The sequence below is a fragment of the Elgaria multicarinata genome, chromosome 18 (assembly GCF_023053635.1).
Source record: "Elgaria multicarinata webbii isolate HBS135686 ecotype San Diego chromosome 18, rElgMul1.1.pri, whole genome shotgun sequence".
Lineage (NCBI taxonomy): Eukaryota > Metazoa > Chordata > Lepidosauria > Squamata > Anguidae > Elgaria > Elgaria multicarinata.
Genome location: NC_086188.1, coordinates 13,109,266 through 13,126,926, shown reverse-complemented (window position 1 = coordinate 13,126,926; position 17,661 = coordinate 13,109,266). Strand labels below are relative to the sequence as shown.

Below are 17,661 nucleotides of genomic sequence, written 5' to 3'. Positions count from 1 at the left end.
CTTGCCTTCTTGCCATGCCAGCCAAAGCAAATGCCATTCCAATGAGTTTCAATATGCTCTTCATGCAAATTTGGTGAGTGGTCATTGGCTTGGCTCGAATGTCACACATTCTCAGCTGGGACAAAGCGTTTAGTAGAGTCAATGCTCACATCCAATTTGCATGAAGGGATCTTTTTTTCCCCATTTTTTTTTTTTTTTTTTTTTTACCATGAGGGATTTAAGACACAACATGCGAAGACGCCAACCAATTGTCCATCTCCGTCCGAAAATCAGACTTGTATCAAGGGCTCACCATGGCCAACTTTCTTTTCTTCCTTGTATTTCTCAATTACTATGCAGGTACTGGTGTGCTGAACTTACTTTACAAAGGCTCAGTGGCTGCTGACAAAGCTGTTTGTATTATGTGTTACGCATCAGTCGAAATTAATGTCTTTATGTAATGAATATTATGTAAGACCACATACAAATATAACGCTCTTGCTCTTTTTGTATAGGTGTCAGGTCGCAACCAACTGTGACTCAGCCGGCTTCAGAGACTGTGCTCCCAGGCCAAACAGTTAGATTTACCTGCTCTAGAAGTGCTGGTGGCAGCTGGGCTCATCTGAGTTGGCTGCGACAGAAACCCGGCCAGGCTCCTCGCTTTGTGCTAACTGGTTCCAGCAGCAGGGGAGAAGGGATTCCAGATCGGTTCACTGGTTCTGGCTCTGGCAACACTCAGTATCTAAGCATCACGAATGCCCAGGCTGAAGATGAGGCTGATTATTACTGTGTTGCCTGGGAGAGAAACAGTGATGTGTTTCACAGTGATATAACCTGATGGGGAAGTAAGACAAAAAGTTTCATTTCAACTGTCAATGCCTTGATAATCTTGGCCTTGTAGATGGTGGGTTTTTTGTTTGCTTGTTTTTTTCCATTTCTGTCATGCCCCTCCTGGGGAAATCCCCTTTCAAGGAGGAGCTGAGAGCTTCATCCCACGTACCTGTTTCCCTTGAATTATCCCCTACAGAGCTAAGCTGTCGCCGTTGTTGCTGCTGCTACTGGGTGGCTAGATCCTTTGCATACCAGGAAATGGGTTTAAGGGGGGAAATGTAAAAAACAACAACCCATAAAATATCAATGGATGACCCAATCCGATCCAAATTTGGTATGCTTACAGCTCTCCTTAATATCTATTACTGTGCCAATTTGGATGTCTTTATCTTTAAAGCTTACGCAGATGTAAGCATTTGTTTAATTTTTCTTCAAATCCTGCTCCTGCGCCCCAGTGGCCGCTCGGAAAACCACAGATGATACGCTCGGAAACTAGTGGCAAAATACGGCGAGGCTTTTGCCTTTGAAGCACAATTAAAGCAGGATGCATGGGAGTATTTCACAATAAAAGCAGATTATAAACTGGAAAACTTCGGAGTCCTTTGCACGCAATTCGCAGTGATTGCACAGTATAACGCTGGTGTGATAAAGCTCTGAAGCTCTCTGAGACAGTCACCACCTAGGAGCCACACATGTCAGGAGTTATAGTGGAGCCTGGGCTCCCGGGAGAGATGACTGCAGGTCTATTGATGCAGGAGGACGGGAGATCTGCCTTTGAGGTAGAGGCTTAGTGACCACCAAACCCCTCCCAGAGTGCATGGCCATGTTACTGGCTCACCTCCCCTGCAGACATCCGTCCACAGATACCTGTGCTTGTGTGCCTTCTCACACACCAAGTTGGATAAGCGTGGGAATCCCTGCATGTCTGCGCACCACCATTCTGCATAAATTGTCTAATTATTCCATCTATGCCTGTATTCTTACATAAATGGCGCCATTTTATGCAAAATGATGGCTATGGGATGGAGGGGATGCTGCATGCCACTTGCCAGGGGGGACCCATGAACCATCCGGCAGTGAGCCCAGTGCACTGAACAGGGTCGGGTAAGTACTACAGGTCTGGTGAGCTGCGTGTGGGGCAGGCACAGGGCAGTTCGTCCAGCCCTATAACTACAGTAGCCACCTAGACATCCTGCCCCTGTGTGAGCTGAAGCAGCAGAACACTTAACACACTTGAGTGCTCCTTCTGGGCCTTCCAGTTGTCGGGGTAATCACTGAACATAAACTTGCTGTTTAAACAGACTCACAGTGATAGCAGAGTAACAGCGGATCTTAACTATGAAATACGGCAAAGACTCAAGAATTGTAAGGCAGAGAATTTTTGTTTGTAATGTACAAAAATAAATACTTTACTGGCACAAAATAACTTCGTTATGGCAAAACAATGTACAATCAATACTCACATATGGTCACAAGATATACAGCTAACAACAGCTTTCACAGGAACAAGAGTGATCTTTTAATCTGGTTGCAGTGATTCCAAAACAGTCTTCATATACACTTTACAGTACAAATGATGCAACACATAATTGGCACTAATAGAAAAATTCACACTATGTCATAGTCCAATTATTCAATTAAGCCCATCTGCAAATTTGACCTTTTCAGTGAATGTCTTTTGCTGACTTCACACTTTATCCAGGTTTTGCAGATCAGTCCAGAAACATGGAAAAAGAAAAATCTGAATCCATTCCGGTATTCGAACACCAGTGCCCTCATGAAAAGAGATCCAGTTCCAATAATCATTTTTGTCAGCACAAGAATATAGTCTGAGAACTGTGGACTGACTCAGACAGATGTACATTTGCATGTTGGCCAAAGAAAGGAATTGGGAAGAATGAGCAAAAGCCTTGGTTGATTCCAAAGGTGACATTTCAATCAGTTACCTTCATCTGCCTCTGCATTTCTTTTATTTGAATATCACATAAAACTTGATGTTGTGCGGACTTTATACTGTTAGTTTTACCCTACCCTGTGCCTGCTTACCCTACCCTGTGCCTGTTTGCTTTCTCTTCCCCTCCTTATTGTTTTATTATGATTTTCTTAGAATGTAAGCCTATGCGGCAGGGTCTTGCTATTTACTGTTTTACTCTGTACAGCACCATGTACATTGATGGTGCTATATAAATTAATAATAATAATAATAATAACAACATAAAGTCCAATTGATTCTAAAGTGACGATCCTGCTATCTATTCCACATATATCAATTCATGGGATGACCCATTGGGTTCTAGTATTATGGGAGGGGGAAGAGAATGTCTCCCTATCCACATTCTCCACCCCAGGCATCATTTTGTACACCTCTGTCATGTATCCCCTTCCAAGCTGAACAGTCCCAGCTGTTGTAACTACCCTTCATACAAGAGATGCTCCAGCCCCTTGATCTTCTCCAAGCCACATGGGAAACTCCATGATCTTAATAGTTCATAAGGGTCATCCTACATCTTTGCCTATACAGACAAGATGATCAAGGCAGTTTCAGCTGCCCTTCTTTATTTGCCATCCCACCTCATTCAGGGGACATTCATTTAAAATAACAGGAATAATAATAATAATAATAATAATAATAATAATAATAATAATAAAAATTCATTTTGGCTGGATGGCGCTGTCAGCATTTTGTTCTAAAACACTATGCAGATTTTGTGGGCCTCTTATGTTTTTAACCTGTAGAAGGAGCTCTCGGTCCAGATTTGGCAAAATCACATATCCCCAGAGACCACCTGCACATCCTGCACCTGTGGTGGGAAGTGAAGCAAAAGCAGGTTTGTCATCCTTGAATGCTGCTTCTGTTCCCTTCTGTGCACTCGTGAACAGAGATCAAGTTCAAGCCATCGTTATATCAGCTATAGAACAAAATCCGGAATTCTGAACTGCCTGAAACAGATGTGCATTGCATGTTGGGCGAAGGAAAGACTTGGAAAGGATGATGAAATACTTCGGTTGATTCCATAAGTGGCATTTCAATTAGGTTTATTTTTTTTTTTTTTTACTTCTGCATTTCATTTATTTGAATACAATATAGAGTCCATTTTAGTGTAGAATGATGATCCTGCTATCTATTCCACAAATAGCATGTTCCAGACAAAGAAAGGGTTGCTTCCATGGTGGAAATATCCTCTTGCTTCTCTTTCTGATTGTCCTTTTATCACGGCAAGGTATACCACCACTGCATTCATGGCATGCCAGGCAAAGGAAATGCAGTTGTTGTTGTTGTTATTATTATTATTATTAATTATTATTATTATTAGTAGTAGTAGTATCCCACCTTTTGCCCAATGCTGGGCCTCAAGGCGGCCTTACAAAGGTTAAAATATACATGGGGGGGGGAACAAAATAATAAACATTTAAAATACACAACAAAATTATAAGACATTAACATAGACGGAGGGCCAGATTATTCTCCAAAGGCCTGCTGGAACCAAAAAGTTTTAGCCTGCTTCCGAAAGCCCATCAAGGAGGGAGCCAGCCTAGCTTCCCCGGGAAGAGAGTTCCAGAGCACCGGAGCAGCCACCGAGAAGGCCCTCTCCCATGTTCCCACCAAGCGTTGTCTCAGTTCCCAAGAGTTTCAGTATCTCCATCATGCAAAGTTGGAGTACCGTCATTGGTCAGAGCATTGCATAGTCTCAGCTGAGACAAGGCCATTTCGTAGAGTCAGTATTCCCAGGCCAAATTTGCATGAAGCGGCCACTCATTTGCCATGGGGGATTTAAGAGGTGATGTGAGAGGGAGCCAACCAGTTATCCTTTCCCATCAGAAACTCAAACTCTCTGTAGGAGAGCACCATGGCCTGGTTTCTCTTCTTCCTTGCACTTCTCAATTATTGTGGAGGTAAGGAGGGTATAGAATTAACTTTACAAAGGCTTCTTACAATGCTATTTGTAGTGGCATAACAACATATCATTCAAACGTTTGTGTTGATGTGATATGGAAGACCACCGATAAACATAACCCTCTTGCTCTTTTCGTATAGGTGTCAGCTCACAACCAACTGTGACTCAGCCGGCTTCAGAGACTGTGCTCCCAGGCCAAACAGTCAGATTTACCTGCTCTAGAAGTGCTGGTGGCAACTGGGCTGGTTTGCATTGGCTGCGACAGGAACCCGGCCAGGCTCCTCGCTTTGTGCTAGCTGGTGCCAGCAGCAGGGGAGAAGGGATTCCAGATCGGTTCACTGGTTCTGGTTCTGGCAACACTCAGTTTCTAACTATTACAAATGCCCAGGCTGAAGATGAGGCTGATACTGTCTTACTTTGGAGAGCAACAGTGGTGTGTTTCACTGTGATATAACTTGATGGGGAAGTAAGACAAAAAGTTTAACTCTTCCTCGCCAGGGTTGGGAACTGAGAATGAGAGAGCTTAAACTGGCCGATGTCTAGAGCTTATCAAAGCACAAGAGTTGAATGGCATAGAAAAGTCTTCTAGTCCCACCTTCCACTCCAAGGCAGGACCAATCCCTTGGGCAGATCAGCCCACTGGGTCTCGCAGAGGGAGGGCAAGACACCAACAAGATGATTCACAGAGCAAAAGGTGTTTTTATTTATTTATTTATTTATTACATTTTTGGCCCAGTAGCCGAAGCTCTATACAAAATGTTCAGACAAGTGAGACTTGGAATTTTATTCCTGGTGGATAAAGAGAGAAGAGGTGCCATGTCTTGAGTTCCAAATGGTTGACTGGAATTGGCCAACCACCTTGTCCACATCCTTGAGCTTCCATGACCAATGTTCATCCAATAAAACTTAACAAGATGTTGTGATGGATACCTCTACTGATGGAAGGCATTAATTGTAGTGTTCAAGTTATGATAGATCTGAGTGACTTTATCTTCAAAACCTCACACAAACTTGCCACAGCATGCTACTGAGCGTTCTACCATCTCTCTCTGTGGCCCAGATTATAGTAGGCCATGAACCACTAAAAAAAATTCTGTTGGACAACACTGAGGAGAAGCAATGGGAATGGGGAAGAGCTCCCTTTATGCCACCATCACTGCTATAGAGTAGGCTCCATAATGAGCTCAGGTGCATACAAAGTAGCTTCCTGGACTCTGCTGTAAGGGTGAGGGTGCTTGGGCATGCCTGAATCACCTCTGCAGTCTATGGTGTGACTTTGACAGGGTACAAATCATACCTGCAGAGACAGAGTACTGATAAATGTCTTTGCCACCCCAAAAGCACATGCTGTGTCTTGGGCTGACTTACGCATATGTACTTTGCAGCATGTTCAGAGGTGATTACTGGATGGTCTTCTCCTGCCAAGGAGGATGTGGACTTTTCCCCATCCCAACTCCATCGTTGAAATGGGAGCATGTTCAAAGCAAATTTTGATGGTTTTATGGAATTGCTGCCTCTTGTTAAAAAGGCAGATAGCAGAGTAGAGTAAAAACAAAAAGGCAAAATGGGGTGAGTGTTTACCAGCCCCACATACACACACAATGACAGAGAGACCACACTTTTCTTTGAATAAAGGAAGCCATAATACTTTGGGCCTGGTATTTTCCACGGTCTCGGGCTCAGACCGAGACTGCGGAACATGTGGCCCGTTTTCGTGGCTTAACCCCGGCTACACGTGATTAGTTGCACGTAGCCGGGAGCTGCTCATGCACCCATTGAGGGCGGGGGGGGGGGGAAGCGAGGAAAACAATTTTTTTTAAAGAAAAAAACTTACCTGGCGCATGAGTGTCTGTGCTTATCTGGCCCTTTAAGAAAAAAAATGGCGGGCGCAACGGGTCTCTTTGTGAGCTCTTCGCGCCTGTCCTATAGACTATCGCGACAGGCCGCGATAGTTGCATCGCAGGCTCTCCCCTCTTCCGTCGCGCTTTTTAAGGTAGGTCTAGCAAAGGCCTAAGTCACCAACAAGCAGGTGTGTGAGACTTGTTGGATAAGACTTCTTATCACTGTTGGATTAGCAGGAAAGAGGTGCCATATTTTGATGACCATATGAAAAGGAGGACAGGGCTCCTGTATCTTTAGTAGATGCATAGAAAAGGGAATTTCAGCAGGTATCATTTGTATGCATGCGGCCCCTGGTGAAATTCCCTTTTTTATGGAACAGTTAAAATCCAAACTAGTGCAAAATATGGCAGCCAGGTTGGTCACCAGTACACCTATAGGTGACCACATTACAACAGTGTTAAAATCTCTTCACTGGATGCCAATAAGTTTCTGGGCTAAGTAGGAAGTGTTAGTTATTACTTTTAAAGCCCTACATGGTTTGGGTCCAGGCTACCTGCGGGATCGCCTTCTCCTGTACAATCTGCCCCACACACTCAGGTCCTCTGGGAAGAATCTACTTCAGTCAACCAATACTAGGCTGATGGGTATTACCCAGAGGACCTTCTCTTCTGCTGCTCCCAGACTGTGGAATGGCCTGCCGGAGGAGACTCGTCAGCTTAACAGTCTTTTAGCATTTAAAAAAGCAATAAAGACTGATCTCTTCTTGCAGGCCATCTAGTGAAATTTTTGAATGTTTTAGGATGTTTTAAAGATGTTTTAATCATGTACACTCATCAGTTTTTCTGTGTTTTATATTCACCGTTTCCCCTGCCTCGATCCAAGTGGAGAGGCGGGTAAGAAATAGTTATAATTATTATTAAAGATACAGGAGCCAGTCTTCCTTTTCATATGGTCACCCTAGTATAACTTGTGTCTGGTTTTGTCTGTCTGACTTTTTGGTCTCTCTGTCTCTATCTCTTTCTAAGCGTGTGTAAGAGCAGTAAGGGTGCAATACTGAAGATGTACCAGCTGAGGTTGCTACGGGGTTTGGCAGAAGATAGGTCTTCATTCTGTATTCTGTAGCCACAAAAGTTTCACCAGCAGAACACCTCCAGTATGCCAATGGAAGATATGTTGGCAAAATGGCTGAAATGGGACAGAGTCATGGGTAGCATTTGGACAGCACATGGGAGGCGCACACGTACACTGAATCCTGTGCTCCTCTGTGAAAGGTCAACTGAAAAAATATTAATGTACAGACATGAATTAAGAGCAGGAAAAGGGGGCAGCAAATGATTTAGGCATCACTCCTCAACCCTTCTATCCTTGCATCAATATACAAATTGAGTCTCATCCTTCCACATGTCCCTTTAGATTCACCTATGGGAAGGACCACTGTAAAGCCACAGAGCACATGCTTTGTAGGAAAAATGTATCCTTGCCATATTCAATCCCTGGCATCTCCAGGTAGGGCAGGCAAAGAGGCCGCAGAGTGCTGAAGCCAGCCATTGACAACAATGCTATGTCAATGTTCTGAGTTGGTATGAGGTAGCTTCCTGTATTCTGTGTTCCTATTCAGCACACACACACCCCTGCAAAACTGTGTTCACACAATGGCCAACCAGCTGTCAACCAGGGACCAACAATCAGGACTGAGGTGCTGGTTGTCAAATCTGACAAACGTAGTTTAATTTTTGTGAACCGTTGAAAGAGCTTTGGCTATTGAGCGGTATAGACATGAATTTTTTACTGCTCCATTTTACTGCGGAAGTGGGCGGAGCGGGGGCGGGGCGGAGCGGCCCGATCCGGAAAATGGCGGATCTGCAAGTGAAGCGGAGTGGGGGGTCCGTGCACACCCCTACTAATTATAGTGGAGTCCCAAATTTGGAAAGGAAAAACAGATGCTTGGGTTGTGATATCTCAATTGGTTGTTTTTTTTACATCTTTTCTTTTCCATTTATATTATCGGACTATGCATCCATTTGATTTTAAATGATGATTCTGCTATTTCTCCAACACTTTCAAAAATTGTATGTCTTGTATAAATAAAGGGGTGAATCACCTGTGGAAAAATATCATTTTATTTCCCTGTCTGCCTTTATCATGAGCTGTACTACCACCACTTTCTTGCCATGCCAGCCAGAGTAAATTCTGCTTTCAAGAGTTTCAATATAATCCTCAATCAAATGTGCTGTTGTATGGCCATTGGCTTGAACACTGCTGATTTTCAGCTGTGAAGTGACATTTTAGTAGAGTCCATGATCATTTGCATGAAGGGGCCATCCTTCTACCAGGAGGGATTTAAGAGATAATGTGGGAGGGAGCTAACCAATTCCCCCTTCCCATCAGAAAACCAAACTCCGGTACAGTGTTCACCATGGCCTGGACTCTGTTTTTCTTTTCCCTTCTCAGTTACTGTGCAGGTAAGGGGTGTGTGTGAAGAATTCACTCTATGAAGTGGACAACACTGAATGTATTTCTATTTATTTATCAGAATGATAAGGTGGGAGAACAGAATGAATGTACTAAGATCATGTTTTCCCCCTTTTGCACAGGTGTCAGTTCACAGCGAATTGTCACTCAGCCTTCTTCACAGTCTGTGTCCCTGGGCCAGACATCTAAACTCTCCTGCTCTGGAAGTGCTGGTGGTAACTGGGACTATTTCAGCTGGTATCAACAGAAACCTGGACAAGCTCCTCGCTTTGTGATCTACCAGACTGGAACTCGAGGTGATGGGATCCCAGATCGGTTCACTGCTTCTGGCTCTGGGGCCACTAGGTATTTAACTATCACTGATGTCCAGGCTGAAGATGAGGCTGATTATTACTGTCGTGCCTGGGAAGGCACTAGCAGCATGGGTCACAGTGTTACATTCTGATGGGGAACTAAGACAAAAAACTCTCCACGGTGGGGAAGTGAGAATTAGTAGAGAGCTTAATCTGACCTATGACTGAGGCTTTTTGAAGCACACAAATTGACAGTGACAAAAAGGCCTCCTAGTCCCACCTTCTTCTCCAAGTCAGGGCTGTTCCCTTGGGCAGATCAACTCACACACTCCAGAGCACAGTGTCCCACATAGAGAGAGGAACTCACCAGAGAAGGTAATTCACAGTTATTCACAACTCCACAGGATTGATACAAGTGATTCTTGGAACTTCATCAATGATGCAAACCCGTTTTGGGAAATGCTGAACATGGAACTGATGCCATGTTTTGTTTTCCAGATGCAGGGATTTGCATTTTTCAATTACTGTGCAGGAAAGAGTGTGCTGGAATTCCATGGACAAACACCTACTGGACAGCAGTGAAACTATTTGTATTTATTTTCTGTGTGCATTTTCTGTGTTCAAGAGCACAGAAAATGCACTTAGGTGTGTCCCTTTTTTGCACAGTACACAACCTGCCATCCGACCTAGACAAACATTTAGGTGCACCGAAGAGCAAATCTAAATCTAATGCACCAGTTGCTTGCATTGGGAGACACTGATGATTCTTTTGCCGCTGGTCAGGCTCTGTCCTGCACCACCACCTGGGGGCTGCAGTGCACCTTGCCGGCCGCAGAGTAGTTGCAGGATCCAGGCGCATATCATTATTACTGTCATGCCTGGGAAGGCACCAGAAGCATGGTTCACAGTGTTACATTCTGATGGGGAACTAGGACAAAAAACTCTCCAAGGTGGGGAAGTGACAATTAGTAGAGAGCTTAATCTGACCTACGACTGAGGCTTTTTGAAGCACAGGAATTGAAAGGGGCTAAAAGGCAATGCTTTAACCTGTCTTTGTCCCTGGGTTTGTTTGTTTGTCTTAGAATCATAGAATAGCAGAGTTGGAAGGGGCCTACAAGGCCATCGAGTCCAACCCCCTGCTCAATGCAGGAATCCACCCTAAAGCATCCCTGACAGATGCTTGTCCAGCTGCCTCTTGAAGGCCTCTAGTGTGAGAGAGCCCACAACCTCCCTAGGTAGCTCCCTTTTTGTTCCCTGGCTGTGTAAGGTTGTGTAAGAGCAGAAAGGGTGCAATACTGAAGATGTACCAGCTGAGGTTGCTATAGGATTTTGCAGAAGTTAGATCTTCATGCATCTGCAGCCACAAAAGTTTCACCAGCAGAACATCTCCAGTTTGCCAGTGGAAGATGATTTTATTTGTTGCATTTTTTATACCTCCCAATAGCTGAAGCTCCCTGAGGGGTTAAAAAAATAATAAAAACCATTCAAAGTATAAAACTAACAGTATAAAAACATGATACAATACAATATAAAAGCACAACCAGAATAAAATCAGCAGCAGTGCTAAAATACAAATTTAAAACAGCAAAGTTAAAATTGAATTTATTGACTGTTAAAATGCTGAGAGAATAAAAAGGTCTTCACCTGGCGCTTGAAAGAATATAGTGTAGATGCCAGGCAAACCTCCTTACGGAGCTCATTCCACAGCCAGGGTGCCACAGCAGAGAAGGCCCTCTTCCTGGTAGCCACCTGCCTCACTTCCTTTGGCAGGGGCTCACGGAGAAGGACCCCTGAGGATGCCCAAAGACTTTCCAAGCAGTGTACAAGTTCTAACACTATTCAATGACACAGTACAAGCAATGGCTAAATCTCACACACCCTTTCTTTGTGTGGGTATATATCACACACACTGTTCTCTCTTGAATGTCAAGATAAGACTGTCATCTATTCCTAGGCTAGATCTACACCAAGCAGGATACAGCACTATGAAAATGGTTTGAAAAGGTACATGGAATGTGTTCTGGGCCCCAAAAGTTTTCAGTGCACTTCAATACCATTATAAAGCAGCCGCGTAGATCCTGCCCCAGGCATCTGGAAGGATTTTGTAAGTTTTTAAATGTTTCATACAATCTTTACTGTTGGTTGTTTAAAAGAAATGTTTGGTGTGTGCTGTTTGTCTGTCTATATGTTTTAATGTAAACAGTTTTTATTTTATTTTTTAAAATACCACCTAGATACCTTTGGCTCTTGGGTGTTATAAAATTGTCATCAGTGAAATGAAATGAAAGCTGTGGGCCAAAACACATGTTAATGTTGGAGTTCTGCCATCCTGGTTTAAACCTGTAGGGAGAGAGATTGGTCTACTTCCCTACATTTCTCAGAATTAGATGCCTACAGAGAACGTCTGAACAATCTTCTCCCATGGTGTGAAGTGAAGCAGGAAAATGCTTCCTCTACATGCATCCTCATTCGAGGCCTTCCAGGTTACTTGAGCACATAGTCAGGCCCGGTGCTGCCATAGAGGCAACTCAGGCGGCCACCTAGAGCACCAAGCAAACAAGGGCACCGAACAGCGTACCCGGAAGCTGCTCTCCTAGAGGGGCTTCCGGGTGTGGTGTTCCAAAGCCACCGCCCCAGCCTCTGCCCAACCCCAGCGTCCTGGCTCCTTCGAAGCCAGGATGCTGGGGTTGGAGGCGGAGGCTTCAGTATGGCGCGCCAGGAAGCCACTTCCAGGCGCGCCGCTTCAAAGCCTCTGCCCCGTCCCCCCAACCCCAGCATCCTGGCTTCAAAGCCGGGAGCGGGCGGTGAGTGGGTGAGCAAGGGGGGAGTTGTAGCGGTGAGTGAGCAAGCAAGCGGGGGCGGCGGGCGAGCGATGGGGGGAGCCAGAGCGTGTGAGCGAGGGGGGAGCCGGAGCGGCAAGTGGGCGGGGGCGGCGAGCGGGTGGGTGGATGGGTGAGCGGGCGGGTGGGATCAGTGAGTGAGTGAGCGAGCGGGTGGGCAGGTGAGTGAGGGGGCGGTGAGTGAGCGAGCGGGGGGGTGGGGCTTCAGAATGTACCTGCCTAGGGTGCAATATAGTCTGGTGCCGGCCCTGCACATAGTTCAAGTGCTGATAAACATTGTCATGTCCCTGAAAACATGAAGAGGGAATTTCACCAGGTGCTGCATGCCTACACATGACAGCTGGCCCTCATCTATACCACAGCAGTATTGCTGCGCCCGGTGGAGCAAGCTGGGGCACGGCTGCATGGACGCTCCTTCCCAGCGTCTATATGGGAAGGAGCACACTTGCGGGTTTACAGGCATCGCCTCCACCATGCCTGCCCACCTGAGGCACCTTGGAGCATCTGCGCCTCTCCTCTCTGGTAAGTGGGGTTTTTTTAATGGGAAAAGTTTTTTGTCTGTTCTTTGTTTAGCTGTAAATGTGAAAGATTGCATTTACAGCTAATGGGGGGAGGAGGAGGAGGGGAGATGGGATCCTTTGCATCTAAAGATTAAAAATAAAAATAAAACGGGATGGGGTGATAGGAACGGGGCAGCCAGAGCGAGCTCAGAGGTAGGAGAGCCAGGGCAGTGGCAGCTGAGGAGAGAGGAATGGGGCAGCATGGAGTCAGCTGCTGCTGCCAGGAGAAATGGGGAGGGAAGAGGAACAGGGCAGCTGGCTCTCCTACCTCTGAGCTCGCTCTGGCTGCCCCCTTCCCCTTTTAACTTTTCCACCTTAAAAAGCCTCCAAAGGGGTGTGGAGCCTGGCTTCGAGCTAAAAAAGTCAGGGTAAGTCCCTGACTTTTTTAGCATGGAGCTTTGGGGCTTTGCCCCTGCATCCCTTTGGAGTGGCAGCTACATCATGTAACTCACCTGTTGCCACTCCAAAGCTACCCTGGGGGTAAAGCGCCCATGTAGACGTCCCCCTGCTGAAATTCCCTTTTCTGTATGGGAACTCTCAGTTCCTTTTTTAAAAAAACTTTTTATTTATTACATTACATTAAGATAAAACAACAGTGCACCCATCACCAGGGCCAACTACACCTTCATCCCTTTTCCCAAAATTGTAATATCTCTTGTACAGGTGTACATCCTTTCCCTCTTAACAATACAAATTCTAAAAACGGTTTCCATGTATTCTCAAATTCATTATAATTACACCTTCCTCTTTCTACTTTGATATTACATGTTAATTTAGCATTGATAGCTATATCCCATACTTCTTTATACCATTCCTCAATCTGATATTCACTTTGTATCTTCCATTTCTTAGCTATTATTAATCTTGCTGCTGTTAATAAGTTCGTAATCAAATCCTGAAATTCCCTTTTCATAGAATCATAGAATAGCAGAGTTGGAAGGGGCCTACAAGGCCGTCGAGTCCAACCCCCTGCTCAGTGCAGGAATCCACCCTAAAGCATCCCTGACAGATGGTAGTCCAGCTGCCTCTTGAAGGCCTCTAGTGTGGGAGAGCCCACAACCTCCCTAGGTAACTGATTCCATTGTCGTACTGCTCTAACAGTATATATACAACTATACAACTGTTTTCTATACAATTTCTATATTCTATATTCGATATACAACTTCTATAGTTCTGTACAACTGTTAAAGATACAGGAGCTCGGTCCTCTTTTCCATATGGTCACCCTAGTACACTACTGCTGTTGCATTGCCATGACAGCCAGCCAAAGCCACTGCTGTTCCAAAGAGTATAAATATCTCCATCATGCAAATTGGGTGCAGTCTCATTGGCTTGGCTAGAGCTTTTCTTTTTCCCAGATGTGATGTGACATTTTAATACAGTCAATAATCACAGATCAAATTTGCATGAAGGGACCATTTTATTTTTTTACTTTTTTTTGCCATGAGGGGTTTAAGAAAGGGCATGGAGAGAACCAACCACTTATCCTTTCCCATCACGAACTCAACTCCCTTTTAGGAGCTCACCATGGCCCAGCCTCTGTTTTTCATTGCACTTCTTGCTTACTGTGCAGGTAAGGGTGTGAAAAACTCACTTTACCAAGTTCTAACAGACAACAACCGAGCTACGTGTATTTATTTAACAGAGGAACTTAGGGTCTTCATAAAATTTGAGAGCACAGAAAATGTAATAAGCTTATTTCTCTCTCTCTCTCTCTCTCTTTTTGCACAGGTGTTAGTACACAACAACTTGTAACTCAGCCAAGTTCAGAGTCTGTGTCTCTGGGCCAAACAGTGAAATTCTCCTGTTCTGGCAGTGCTGGAGGAAGCTGGTACCATTTCAACTGGCAACAGCAGAAACCTGGACAGGCTCCTCGCTTTGTGTTCTATGAAAGTAGCACCCGAGGAGAAGGGATCCCCGATCGGTTCACTGGTTCTTCCTCTGGGAGCATTAGGTATTTGACCATCACTAATGTCCAGGCTGAAGACGAGGCTGAGTATTACTGTCTTGCTTGGGAGGACAGCAGTAAAACGTTTCACAGTGTTAGATTCTGATGGGGAACTGAGACAAAAACCTCTCCAGGGTGAGGAACGCAGAATTAGTAGAGAGCTTATTCTTATTATTTATTATTATTATTATTATTTATTTATATAGCACCATCAATGTACATGGTGCTGTACAGAGTAAAACAGTAAATAGCAAGGCCCTGCCGCATAGGCTTACAATCTAATAAAATCATAGTAAAACAATAAGGAGGGGAAGAGAATGCAAACAGGCACAGGGTAGGGTAAGCAGGCACAGGGTAGGGTAAAACTAACAGTATAAAGTCCGCACAACATCAAGTTTTAAAAGCTTTAGGAAACAGAAAAGTTTTTAGTTGAGCTTTAAAAGCTGCGATTGAACTTGTAGTTCTCAAATGTTCTGGAAGAGCGTTCCAGGCGTAAGGGGCAGCAGAAGAAAATGGACGAAGCCGAGCAAGGGAAGTAGAGGCCCTTGGGCAGGCGAGAAACATGGCATCAGAGGAGCGAAGAGCACGAGCGGGGCAATAGTGTGAGATGAGAGAGGAGAGATAGGAAGGAGCTAGACCGTGAAAAGCTTTGAAGATTAACAGGAGAAGTTTATATTGGATTCTGAAGTGAATTGGAAGCCAATGAAGAGATTTCAGAAGTGGAGTAACATGGTCAGAGTGGCAAGCCAAGAAGATGATCTTTGCGGCAGAGTGGTGAACAGAAACCAACGGACTGATGTGAAAAGAAGGAAGGCCAGAGAGAAGAAGGTTGCGGTAGTCCAACCGTGAAATAACCAGCGCATGAACAAGCGTCTTGGCAGAAGAGACAGACAAAAATGATCGAATCCTGGCAATATTATACAGGAAAAAATGACAAGATTTAGCTACTGCCTCAATATGAGGAATAAAGGAGAGCGAGGAGTCAAATATAAAGCCAAGGCTACGAGCTTCCTTGACCGGAGTGAGCGTAACATCATTGACAGTAAGAGAGAATGAGAGATGAGGAGAAGGTTTAGGAGGAAAAACAAGCAATTTAGTCTTTGCCATATTAAGTTTCAAACGATTCTGATGTATGACGGAGGCCTTTGAAGCACAAGAGTTGAAAGTGATGGAAAGGCCTCTGAAGCAGGCTGTTTCACAGCTTGTTGTGTATTGACACCACTGCAAAAAAGGGGAACATACAATCTTAGTGCATGTTTTTGTGCACCCAAATACTATAAAGACACTAAGTTGCTCACACAATTGCCTGCACAGAACCTGAAATGCAAAGCTCTGCACCTGCAAACCATAGGAATATAGGAACACAGGAAGCTACCTTATACTGAGTCAGACCATGGGTCTATCTAGCCCAGTATTGTCAACACTGACTGGTAGTGGCTCTCCAGTCAGTGGAGACTATCTGGAGATGCTGTGGATTGAAACTGGAACCCTCTGCATGCAAACCAGTTGCTCTACCATTGAGCTATGACCCTTCCGGGTACTTCCATGTTCAGCATCTCCAAAAGAGGAGTTGTATCAGTGATGTTCCCGTTAGAACCATCTGGAGGTCTTTTGCTCTGGGGTATTCTTGTTGGTGATTTGCGCTCTCTTTCTGGGACCCTGTGGTCTGGAGTCTTTATACCGATAGGTCCTGCTACCTCTGCCTGATTTTCATGCTACCCAAATCAAGGCCTTGTCCCAAGATGGTAGTGATCCTCTTTATGTAAATGTGCTGTATGGTCATTCGCTTGGCTGCAGCATTGCGGATTCTCAGCTGTGACGTGTCATTGTAGTAGAGTCAATCATCACAGATCAAATTTGCATGAAGGGCCCATTCTTTTGCTATGGAGGATTTAAGAAATGACATGGGATGGAATCTACACGTTCTCCTTTCCCATCAGAAACTCAAACTGCTCTAGAGAGTTCACCATGGCCTGGGCCCTGTTTTTCTTTGCACTTCTCAATTACTGTGCAGGTAAGGGGGTGAAGAATCCACTTTACAAAGCCCAAGTAGATGACAATGAAGCTATTTGTATTCATTTCTCAGAGGAACGTATTGTCTGTATAATGTTCGGGAGCACAGGAAATGTACTAAGATCATTTAACCCCCCCTTTTTTTTGCACAGGTGTCAGTATGCAACGAGTTGTCACTCAGCCTGCTTCACAGTCTGTGTCCTTGGGTGAAACAATCAAACTCTCCTGCTCTGGAAGTGCAGGTGGTAGCTGGTCCACTTTCAGCTGGTATCAACAGAAACCTGGACAAGCTCCTCGCTTCGTGGTCTATGGTAGTACCCGGGGAGATGGGATCCCAGATCGGTTCACTGGTAGTGGCTCTGGGGCCACTAGATATTTAACCATTACTAATATCCAGGCTGAAGATGAGGCTTATTATTACTGTCTTGCCTGGGATAGTAGCGGTAGTGGCATGTTCACGGTGGTACATTCTGATGAGGAACTAAGACAAAAACCTGTATTCTACCTCCCCAGCTTGAAGAACTGACAATTAGTACAGAGCTCCATCTGAAGTATGACTGAAGCTTTCTGAAGCACAAGTGTTGAAAGGGAGAGAAAGGCCCACCTCCTTCATCTGTCCTCCTTTTTGGACGGGTGTCAGTACACAATTAGGGTGACCAACTGTCAGGATTTCCCCGGATTTGTCCTGGTTTTTGTTCTTTCCATGGTGTCAGGGGGGATTTTCTATAATTTTCAATAACGTCCTGGAATGACACACCTTCCCCTTTAAGGCTGCCATTAGCATGGCAGGAGGGAATGACATGCTTTCTTGAGGCACATCATTCCCCCACCCTGAGCTCCAATTGAGGTCTTAAAGGGGAAAGTGGGTCATTCGTGGACATTATAGAAAAGGCCCCAATTGGAGTAGATGGTGGTGGTGCAGAATGAAATCCTTTCCCCTCCTCCACTCCAATCGGGTTCTTTAAGGTGGCGGGGGGATAACGTACT

At 44.9% G+C, this 17,661-nt stretch overlaps 1 pseudogene; it reads left to right on the top strand.

The window, feature by feature from the left end:
- Positions 1–8,939: 8,939 nt before the first annotated feature.
- LOC134410829 (uncharacterized) lies at positions 8,940–17,200 on the top strand (annotated as a pseudogene).
- Positions 17,201–17,661: the final 461 nt, after the last annotated feature.